Here is a 10,068-nt window from a genome sequence, read left to right as displayed (position 1 = left end):
GTCGAGAACAAGCTCATGGGATTCATATTCACAGAGAGTGGGATTGACTAGATATGCATTCTAATCAATCACTTGATCAACTAGTGGAGGATAAGGGGAAATCTTTCGATAACCAGTCGGAAGACTAGGCTAAGAAGCTATAGGGTTGTCCAACACTTTTGAGGATTCATCCATATAAGGACAAAGGTGGATAGGATGATTTACTTCACATAACCTACAGGGAATTTTGAGCTTACCCTTTTTCCCATGGACCTTGCTATCACTAGTTGAGGGTTTATTGTCAACATGATCTCCATAGGCTGATGAAAAAGGCTAATGTCATCTTGTGGACCACACTTCTAATACCTTGGGGATACCAAGACAATATATAAGAAGGTGGTCACCCTTACAAACCATGCAAGGGACTTTTACTTTATGGGGCTGATTGGAAGGTTTCTCCATACTAGTTGCATCCATAATAATGACTGTTTGGTTGTTCCCTTGCTTATTTTTCTTCTTCTTAATCTTCATTTTCTTCTTCTTCTTATCCACCTAGTTAGTAACTTGCGGGCTTTCACCAAATCAAGAGGAAGAAGAGGAAGAAGACTAAACAAGCGTAGAATGCAAAGATTCAACTTTAGGATCAACTAGAGGTTGATATTGTTCAGGCAGAGGAGAATTGGGTTGAGAAGCAGCTTGGACATTCGGGACCATAAGGATAAAAAATAACCGAATTGGTAAACCAATGTTAAATACGAGAAGGGACAACATTTCCATAGAAGGAGCACCAATATTTCCAAAAGAAGGAATATGACCAGAATTCCTGACAGAGGGGTCGCCTTGATTGGTGGACTCAGGAACTATTGCCATTAGTCTCAACCTAAGATCTACTCAGGAGTATTTCCACATAAAGGATGTTGTTTCACGGTCAATTAATTTGATAACTTAACAAAAACTAAATAAAAAAAGGGTAACTAGGCATAAAGACTTACCAAGCAACCGTGAACTACAATATACACCTTGGTGAACCAAGGACTTAACATATGGAAACTAATCTCCCTGAATTTTTTGTTCGGTGTATCACGGTATACAAGGTGACATACTTGATTACCTATGGATGGATAGAAACCTATAGGGGACTCCCAAAATATACTCGACGGTATGTGGGAGTGCAGTCTGTAGTAGTTTTGTCTAATAAGTAACCATTCAATGAGAGCATTCCCATATACTTACCATGCATGGAGCACCTCTAATATACTTGAAAGTACTGGAGAATGGTCCTATACACTTCCGTACGTGGAATGGGATTTCACCCCCGTAATGCAATGCTAGAAAACAAGGACAACTCTTACGTTTAATGACGTTGAAACACATCTCTAGCCTAGACCTCTAGATGATTTTGTTAATGTTCCAAATTATCCTTAGGTTAATTGAAATAATTTTTAAAGTTAATCTTGAATTATGTTTTGGTTTTGAGGCTAAAAAATCAATGTCACCTGAACACACCTATGATGCAATTAATATGAAAAAATGATTCTTTTCATTTCAGTAAAATTTGTCTAGTGTAGGGAAAAAGTGAAAAAATTGATACAATAACCAAGTATGCAACAAACAAATATTTATAGCTAGATCTTTCTTTACTATGCTAATGCACCCACCAAAAATAAAATGAATTTCAATTCACTAAATTCACCTACATGATTTTTTCACTTTTCCTTTTCAATGAATGAGAATGCACTTTTCATCTTTCAACACTAAGGAATGTAATCTATGCTCAATGATAATCCCAAAAATGAATTTTCAATTAAATGTAATCTAATGCAATTTTGAAAAGTAAACTTTGAGATGAAAGCTAAGAAAATGAAAATGCCATTTCTTTTATGGTTTTCAAAAGAACTAATGATGTTTCAATGAACATCAAATTAGTATTCCTTCCACACATTCAAGCAACAAACAGTAAATACAATTGACCCAAAGAACTAAAGACCCAACCAAATTCATTTTCACTACCACAAACATGGAATTTTGCAACCAATAAGAAATCAACAAAAATAATGGACAATTCTATGCAAACATAGTAGGAGGACACTTTAAAGATCAAGATACACTAGACCTTTCTGGTAAAAACCCTAAAAATTCTTGATTTTTTGGATCAATGTGGGTAGATAGTGTGAGACAAAGGTACACGCGCTACTGTAGTGGGTAAAATCATGGCTGACAGCGCAGTTGTTTCTCAGAAAAATGCATTGGGAGAGAAAGACTTAGGAAAATGAAAATAAATTCAAAGAGAGATCTAGGCTTGAAACTCTAAAGAACATACTACTCAGAATGTGGACCCATAATGAACCTAAGTGTTGTAGCGACTACAACCACCCTCCAAAATTTTGCCTGAGCTTCGTTTTGGAGCCTCCCTACCAACCTTTCACAACAGAATGTCTTGTGTTGTCAAATACACAGGCTTAAGTGATTTTCTTTCAAAATGGAATCCTGTCCATTAATGCTTGTTGCATCCCCCTCACAGGTTGTTTCACCGACTTGGTCCAATTGTAGGTTGAGCAGCTCCCTCAAGAAATTGCACAATTCTGGAGGGCAACCAACTTCCCTCTAGAAATTGTGCAATTCTTTTTGGCAGCCTGCTAGGCTCTAGAATTGTGCAAATATATCTATCACTATTCAATGAGAAAATTGTACAATTCCTCCCAGCAGGGCTACTCAGCCCAGAAATTGTGCAATTCTAGGCAGCAGTTAGCTACTCAGCCCAGAAATTGTGTAATACCTTTGGGAAGCCAACCCATCTCCTTCCAAAAAATGCACATTTTTTCCTCCCAGTTGAGGAGATTGTTGCATGCGTAGGTGAGTTGACCGGTACCCCCCAGGACCAAGCAAAACGGATTTGCATGCATGGGCTGCTCCTCACAAGGAAGCATGCAAAGGCATCCCTTGATTGAGGGATCTATTTTTAGCAACTAGAGGTTACATGCAATGATATTTTTAGAAACCTCCCACCAAGTGTCTCTTTCCCTATATTTGTGGCATGCGCATCGTAACCTCGATTTTGTCAAGACTCGTCAACCGTACACTACAAAGATCATTCCTCTCATCGATTTTGCAACTCTGACATCCCAAATTGCATCTAGGAGTCGTTAGCACATTTAGCTCAATTGTTTTGGGGTAAGATCGCTTTTCATGACTTGTGTCACAATTCTGTCGCTTTTTGCATTTCGCTTTGTGTTAGTGTCGTATGCTTGATTTTAGTGAGTGCTTGTTATCATTAGCATGCATACTAGTTTGTACTAGCACCGTTTCAGTTTTTGTTTGCATCTCACTGTTGTCGCATGCATGACATTGTTTTGCACGCACGCTCTGATCCAGGTGGATATTGTTGGCCACCTGCCAATTCCACTTGGATCCCCACCATTGTTTCTTTCAGTTTTTCAATTTCCTTAATTGTAGCACAGTTTAGTGTTTTTAGCACTTTTCGAGTCCTAAAGTTTCAAAGGCATTTTGAGGCCATAAATGATGTTTATTGGGAAAAATGAGAGAAACATAGGTCCATGGACCAATGTTTCTCCTCCCAAAGTTTTAGCCCTCAGACAAATCTTTCTAGCAAGGTATTGTGCGCGCCAAACAGAGATCGTATGCCAAAGTTACAACCCCAGGAAGTTGATGTACCAATTTACCCAAAACGAGGCCCATAGTTTGGCGCTTCATCTCCTAGGGTTAGGTTTTTGGATGTTTAGGGTTTTCCATTGTTTCTAACAATAAATAGGTCTTCGAGCCTCATTGTAAGACAATTTAGAAGCATGTAGCCACCACACTTCTCCTTAGAGATAAGATACCATCGCCCGAGGTAGTTTATTTCCATTTCTTTTTGTAAGCATATTTCAGTATTTTACATTAATGAAATGAAGTATTATTTTTGCTGCATCTCTGTATTTACGGTTATCTCTGTAATTTGTTGTGTTCCTGTTTAAATCTAGATCAGTGGTATCAGAACGGTCTACTCTTTCTCTATTTTTCTTTGCATATCCCCAACGAGGTCAGGATATAAGGAGTTAGGGCTTGAACTGGTCGAACCTTTGCAAGACTAGCCTCACAAATCTCAACAACCTCCAATGGCGGATGAAAAGAAAGATGAGGGGGTAGGAAATCCTATCAAAATCTTGCTCAAAGAGGCCCTCGAGCGATAAAGGAATGCGATGATGGACAAATTTGCCCAGATCCTTCAGTCGTTTCCCAGGGGCAATACATCTACTTCCAGCAACTACTCTGGAAGTGCCACACCCTTTAAGGTACAAGTTAACTTTGACATTCCCATATTTGACGGCCAGATAAGTGCAAATGTTGTAGATAAATGGTTAAATCTGCTAGAAGGGTACTTTTCTGTTCATGATTTTTCTAGCGGGAAAACATTACTTTCGCTCTTCTCAAATCCGCCCCACATGTCAAGGACTGGTGGGAAACCTACTACGAGCAGAAGGATGAAAGCACGACCTTAGTTTTTTCAGCCACACCCACTTAGAATTCATTTTGAAATGACATCAAGGAGTAGTACTACCCTATCAGAAGTTATGAGGATAAATACATAAAGTGGACCACGCTGCGGCAGGGAAGGGAGAAATGCACTTTGGCATGACCCAATTTTGAGAAATGCACTTTTGGCATGACCCAAGTTCAGTATCTAGGATACATTATTGATAAACAGGGGGTGTATGTGGATCCAGCCAAGATCCAAGTTATTCAAGATTGGCCATTTCCAACCACTCTCACAGAGCTCTGCAACTTTCTAGGTCTGGCCAACTTCTACCACAGGTTTGTGTTGGGATTTTATCATATCACTTGACCCTTGAGTCAAGTCACCAAGGGAGGAGCAAAAGCAAAATTATTTTGGTTTGAATCTCAACAGAAGGTATTCATAGAGTTGAAACATCGCCTCTACCCCGCACCACTGCTAACGTTACCAGACTTGCAACAACCATTTGAGATCGAGACAAATGCCTTTGACCATGCTATTGGGGTAGTCCTTACTCAACACGGCCATCCAGTGGCATAGCACAGTGAGACACTTCCAGACACAGTCCGAAAGTATCCCACTTATGACAAAGAGATGTATTCCATTGTGCAGGCCTACCGACAATGGAAGCATTACATTTTTGGGAAGGGAACGGTCATCCACACAGACCACTGACCCCTACAGTTCATACAAACCCAAGGGAAGTTACAGAATGATTGCCATCAGAATTGGTCCACATACCTGCAACAGTTCCATTTGAATATCAAGTATAAGAAGGGCAGCACCAATAATATTGCAGATTGCCTCAGTCGACCACCGATCATGGCATTAACCATCGTGCTCAACTCTTGTGGGAACGAGACTTCTGATTGGCCACTTCTCTTTAAAATTGACCCAGATTTTGGCCACACCTACCAGACACTCTTGGAGGGTCATGATGTTCCAGATTTTCACATCCAAGATGCCCTGTTATGCCACCTGGGTCACCTTTGTGTTCCTTCAAGCGAGCATGCCAAGATGATTTGGGAAGCACACTACAGTCAGGATGCTGGGCATTTCGGGGTCGCGAAAATGGTGGTGGTACTGCAAAAGTATTTCTATTGGCCAAATATTCAACAGGATGTCGGGAAGTACATCAGATCTTGAACTGCCTGCACCATTGGCAAACCAACCATCAAGAAGCAAGGCCTCTATACTCTGTTGCCTACCCCTAGTCGACCTTGGGAATCCATCTCCATGGATTACATGTTGGGCCTTCCTTCTACTAAGCATGGAAACAACTTTGCTTTTATGGTCGTCAACAAGTTCTCAAAAATGGCCATTATGGCGGTCTACAAGAAGAATATCACAGTACAAGCCACTGCTAAACTCTTCTTTGAACGAGTGTGGGTACACTTTGGGATCCCACAATCTATCATCTAAGATCGGGACAACAGGTTCCTCAGTACATTTTGGTCCAGTCTCTGGTCGATGCTGGACGCCAAAGTCACTAAGTCCACAGCCTTCCATCCCCAAACTAATGGCCAGACAGAGGTTGTCAATGGGATGATCGTAAACATTTTGTGCATGTACAACTTAAAGCATCCATGCACATGGTATGAGAGCCTCCCCTATGTTTAGCACAGCTATACCTAGGCTCTCCAAAGCTCGAATGGCCACAACCCTTTTCAGGTGGGCTTGGGATTCCAACCACTATGTCCCATTGATGTGGCCATGCCGTTTGCAGCTACTCAGGCAGATTTGGCTCATGTCAAGTCCAAAACAGGTAAGGCAAACAACTTCATTGAGCACATCCAACATATCTACCAGCAAGTCCATGACATTCTGGAGAAATCAAATGCCAAGTACAAGAAGCGACATGATCAACATCGGGTTCCACACAAGTTTTAGGTTGGTGACAAAGTCTAGATGCATTTACAAAAGGAATGCCTTACCGGAGCCTATCGAAAAGTCATAACACTCTGATATGGTCCTTACACCATTACCAAGGTTGTGGGAGACAATGCATTTGAGCTCAGCATTCTCCCATTCCTTGGCCTGCACCCAGTGTTCAATGTGGACCTCCTTGGGCCATACTTTCCACCATTACTAGACACATCCGACATTGCAAAACAACTCACACCAACAAAGTTAAATCTAGATTGCATGGAACAAGCTGCAACTGATCAGATCATGGACACGTAGATCAAGCACATGCGCTAGTAGAAGATCCAACTGTATCGAGTTGTCAAAGCATTGCTTCCTAAGGGGGGAGGAATGATCCAGGTGGATATTGGTGACCACCCGCCAATTCCACTTGGACCCCCACCATTGTTTCTTTTAGTTTTTTAGTTTTCTTAATTGTAGCAAAATTTACTATTTTTAGCAGTTTTTCGGGTCCTAAACTTTTGGAGCCGTTTTGGGGGCCTAAATGACATATTTTTGGAAAAATGGGGGCAACATAAAACCATGGACCAAATGTTGTAGTCCTCAGATAGATATTTCTAATGAGGTGTTGTGTGCATCAAATAGAGATCGTATGCCAAAGTTACAACCCCTGGAAGTTGATGTACCAATTTACCCAAAATGGGGCCCATAGTTTGGGGCTTCATCTCCTAGGGTTATGTTTTTAGATGTTTATGGTTTTCCATTATTTCTCAACAATAAATAGGCATTTTAGCCTCATTGTAAGATAGTTCAGAGGCATGTAGCCACCACACCTCTCCTCAGAGATAAGCTACCATCGGTTGAGCTAGTTTATTTCCATTTTTGTTTGTAAGCATATTTTAGTATTTTCCATTAATGAAATGAAGTATTATTTCTACTGCATCTCCATATTTATGGTTATCTTTGTAATTTGTAGCATTCCTGTTTAAATCTGGATCATGGTCGCTGTTGTGGCGACTCGCTTCACAAACATGCATTCTTTCTCATTTTCTGAATCTTGCACTTATTGTTTGCATGAATGATCATTCACTCTCGTTTGCGCTCATCTCACCACGCATTCAGACTTCTCAAGCTTTTAATCACCCGTCGGCTGGACTGGGCTCCCTTGGCCCAAACCGTGCCTTGCCCGGCTAGCAATGCGCATTTCTGGAAACAAAGGCTTTGCTTTCCCTCCAAAAATTGTGAAAGTCTAGCCAGGAACTGACCTCCAGGCTTGCATTGCACAATTCTTGGAGGCAGTGCCTTGTTGGCCCCAGAAACTAAGAAATGCAATTTGATGGTTGCATGTCACTGTTGACTGAAATTGTGCATTACGCAGTTTCAGTCCTCAGTAGGCCAGGCTAGATTGTGCATTGTGCAGTTCCAACAATCAGACCTACTAATAGCCCGGATTGTGCCTTGCACATTTTTGGTAGTGAGTCTCCCGACCTCCCAGCGGAAATTGCACAACCTTCATGATCAGTCACACATGTATGTTGCAATTCAGTTCTCAAGTTTGTTTTGGTTTAAGACTAATAGATTGCTTGCCATGAGTGTTTCCATGTCTCTAGGTATCGCAAGTGTTCATCTACCTCTTAGCAGCATAGGTACAATGGTTTCTAGGAGAGTAGAGTTGAAGACATTGTTCAGAGCACACTTGGGGATGCATTCGATCAATTATCTATGAACTTGCCTACCCAATAAGACATCGAGTTGTTCGTAGACAAGGACATCAAGATATGACAACAACATGGTCACAGCAAGCAACACCAACAACAACAGCTAAAAGTAGCATTCCAGATGCAACAAACGCAAGAGGAAGTTAGTTGACAACACGGAGGTAAGTTTCAAGCTCAAGCAGATCCACTTATGATGAAAGAAACTTTGGAGACTCAGGCTATGAGGTGATAGCGCAACATGAAGATCATGCAAAGGCAAAGAATGGAACAGATAAGGAGTTGCATGTGCTGAAGCAACAACTCAAGGAAGAACATGAGCTGCATAAATGAGAGAATGAGTTGCAACAAGAACAGGTATAGTAGGGGGCACAACATGCACTCATAGATGAAACTCCACCCGCACAAGTTATAGATCCATCCCAGTAGCTAGCATGAAGCAGACAAGGTGAGAAGTTTTGTTGATCACATGCAAGGGAATGCAGTAGCATGCATGTCATTGTGTGCATGCATGTGATCCCACCCATTCAGCACACTCATCGAGGAAAAGATGAGAAGCAAGTCTGATTGGAGCTGATCATGTATCTTGACAAATTGATGTGCATGGTCACCATCACACACTCGGAGATGAGCACAGACACCATGCATCAGTGAGTTGTTGGTTCAGCTGCACTCAAGACAATGATGTGCATATTGTCAGACAAGTGCGATAGAGGATCCATAGTAGTGTACCCGGATGAAATGGAGGTAAGAGTTTTCTTTGGTTAGATGTCACCATTGAGTGCACAGACACCATCAAGAACGAACAAGCTTGACATCATTTCGCTACCATCGACCTTCACAAGGATGTCAAAGAGTTGGTCTCACCACAACGGTCCGAGTGCTAGTGATGTCTTGCATGGCTTTCTCAAGCCATTTTGTCTCACATGGGTACATGTGCAGATTGAATGTAACATCTTGTCAAGTGGAAGTTCAAGTGTCAATAGTTGGAAGTAACAGTCATAGAGTAGATGAAGAGTCATGAGGGTAGATGAATTGTCACAAAGGGTAATGTCAAGGGCCACCCCACCCTTTACTATAAATAGTCCCTCATAACTCATTGTATAGGCTTTTCGTCAGCCAAGCTTCCAATAGGACTATCTTAGAGAAATCTTGGATAGCATTGTAGTGAGCCTTGGCTTCTCCACTACGAAGATCTAGTACATCTCTTTGGAGGAGTAGGCATATGTGGTGGTAACGTTCCACTGTCGGAACTAGTGGTTGGACATGGATGTATTGTATTACTGGAACTTACACTTCTTAATATAACAGATCCAACATGTTTCATGCATATGTTGTATTGTATTCTATGCTATCTGGTTTACTCTAAATGATATATGTATTTTTTTTCTTACGCATGCATGTATGGACTATTTTGTATAAGTATGTATGAATCTTTCTAAAATGTGTTGTTGGTTTAACCATCAATTTGGATTTCTCGCTAACTTTCTTTCTAGCTTGTGATGCATCTTCGCTCGTGTGTTCCCTCCCAAGACATGTACTATTATAGGTCTCCAAAGGGTGCAATCACTTCACCCTCAATGTGTTAGAACCTCTCATGCACCTTCCTTGACTTACTGCAGCTATCACGCCCTTGCTACCAATAGGGATATCTTACTTTCCTCTGTGTGAAATCGCGATCAAGGCATTACTGTATGACCCACTGTTGGGACTCCTACACCAAACGGTTTGAGGTCTAATTGGGACTTCTTACTGGGGAGATCCCCTTACATGTTGGCGGGTCCAACACCATCAACATTTTGGCACTAGAAGGAGGGCTAGATAACAAGCTAAGTCCTCACATCTGTTTTGAATCTCTACATATCTATCATGAATAACTACAAAGTTTCTCTTCTGGAGTGTATGTCTTATGGAAAAAACTTCATTATCTCGGAAAATCTCTCAAATTACTTGTCACATAAACATTTGATGGTGGAGGCCATGTAGCCTTGGTTA

The sequence above is a fragment of the Pinus tabuliformis genome, chromosome 1_1 (genome assembly GCF_031772625.1).
Source record: "Pinus tabuliformis cultivar Carrire ecotype Pingquan chromosome 1_1, CPIR1, whole genome shotgun sequence".
Taxonomy (NCBI): Eukaryota; Viridiplantae; Streptophyta; class Pinopsida; order Pinales; family Pinaceae; genus Pinus; species Pinus tabuliformis.
This window is presented reverse-complemented; position numbering follows the sequence as displayed.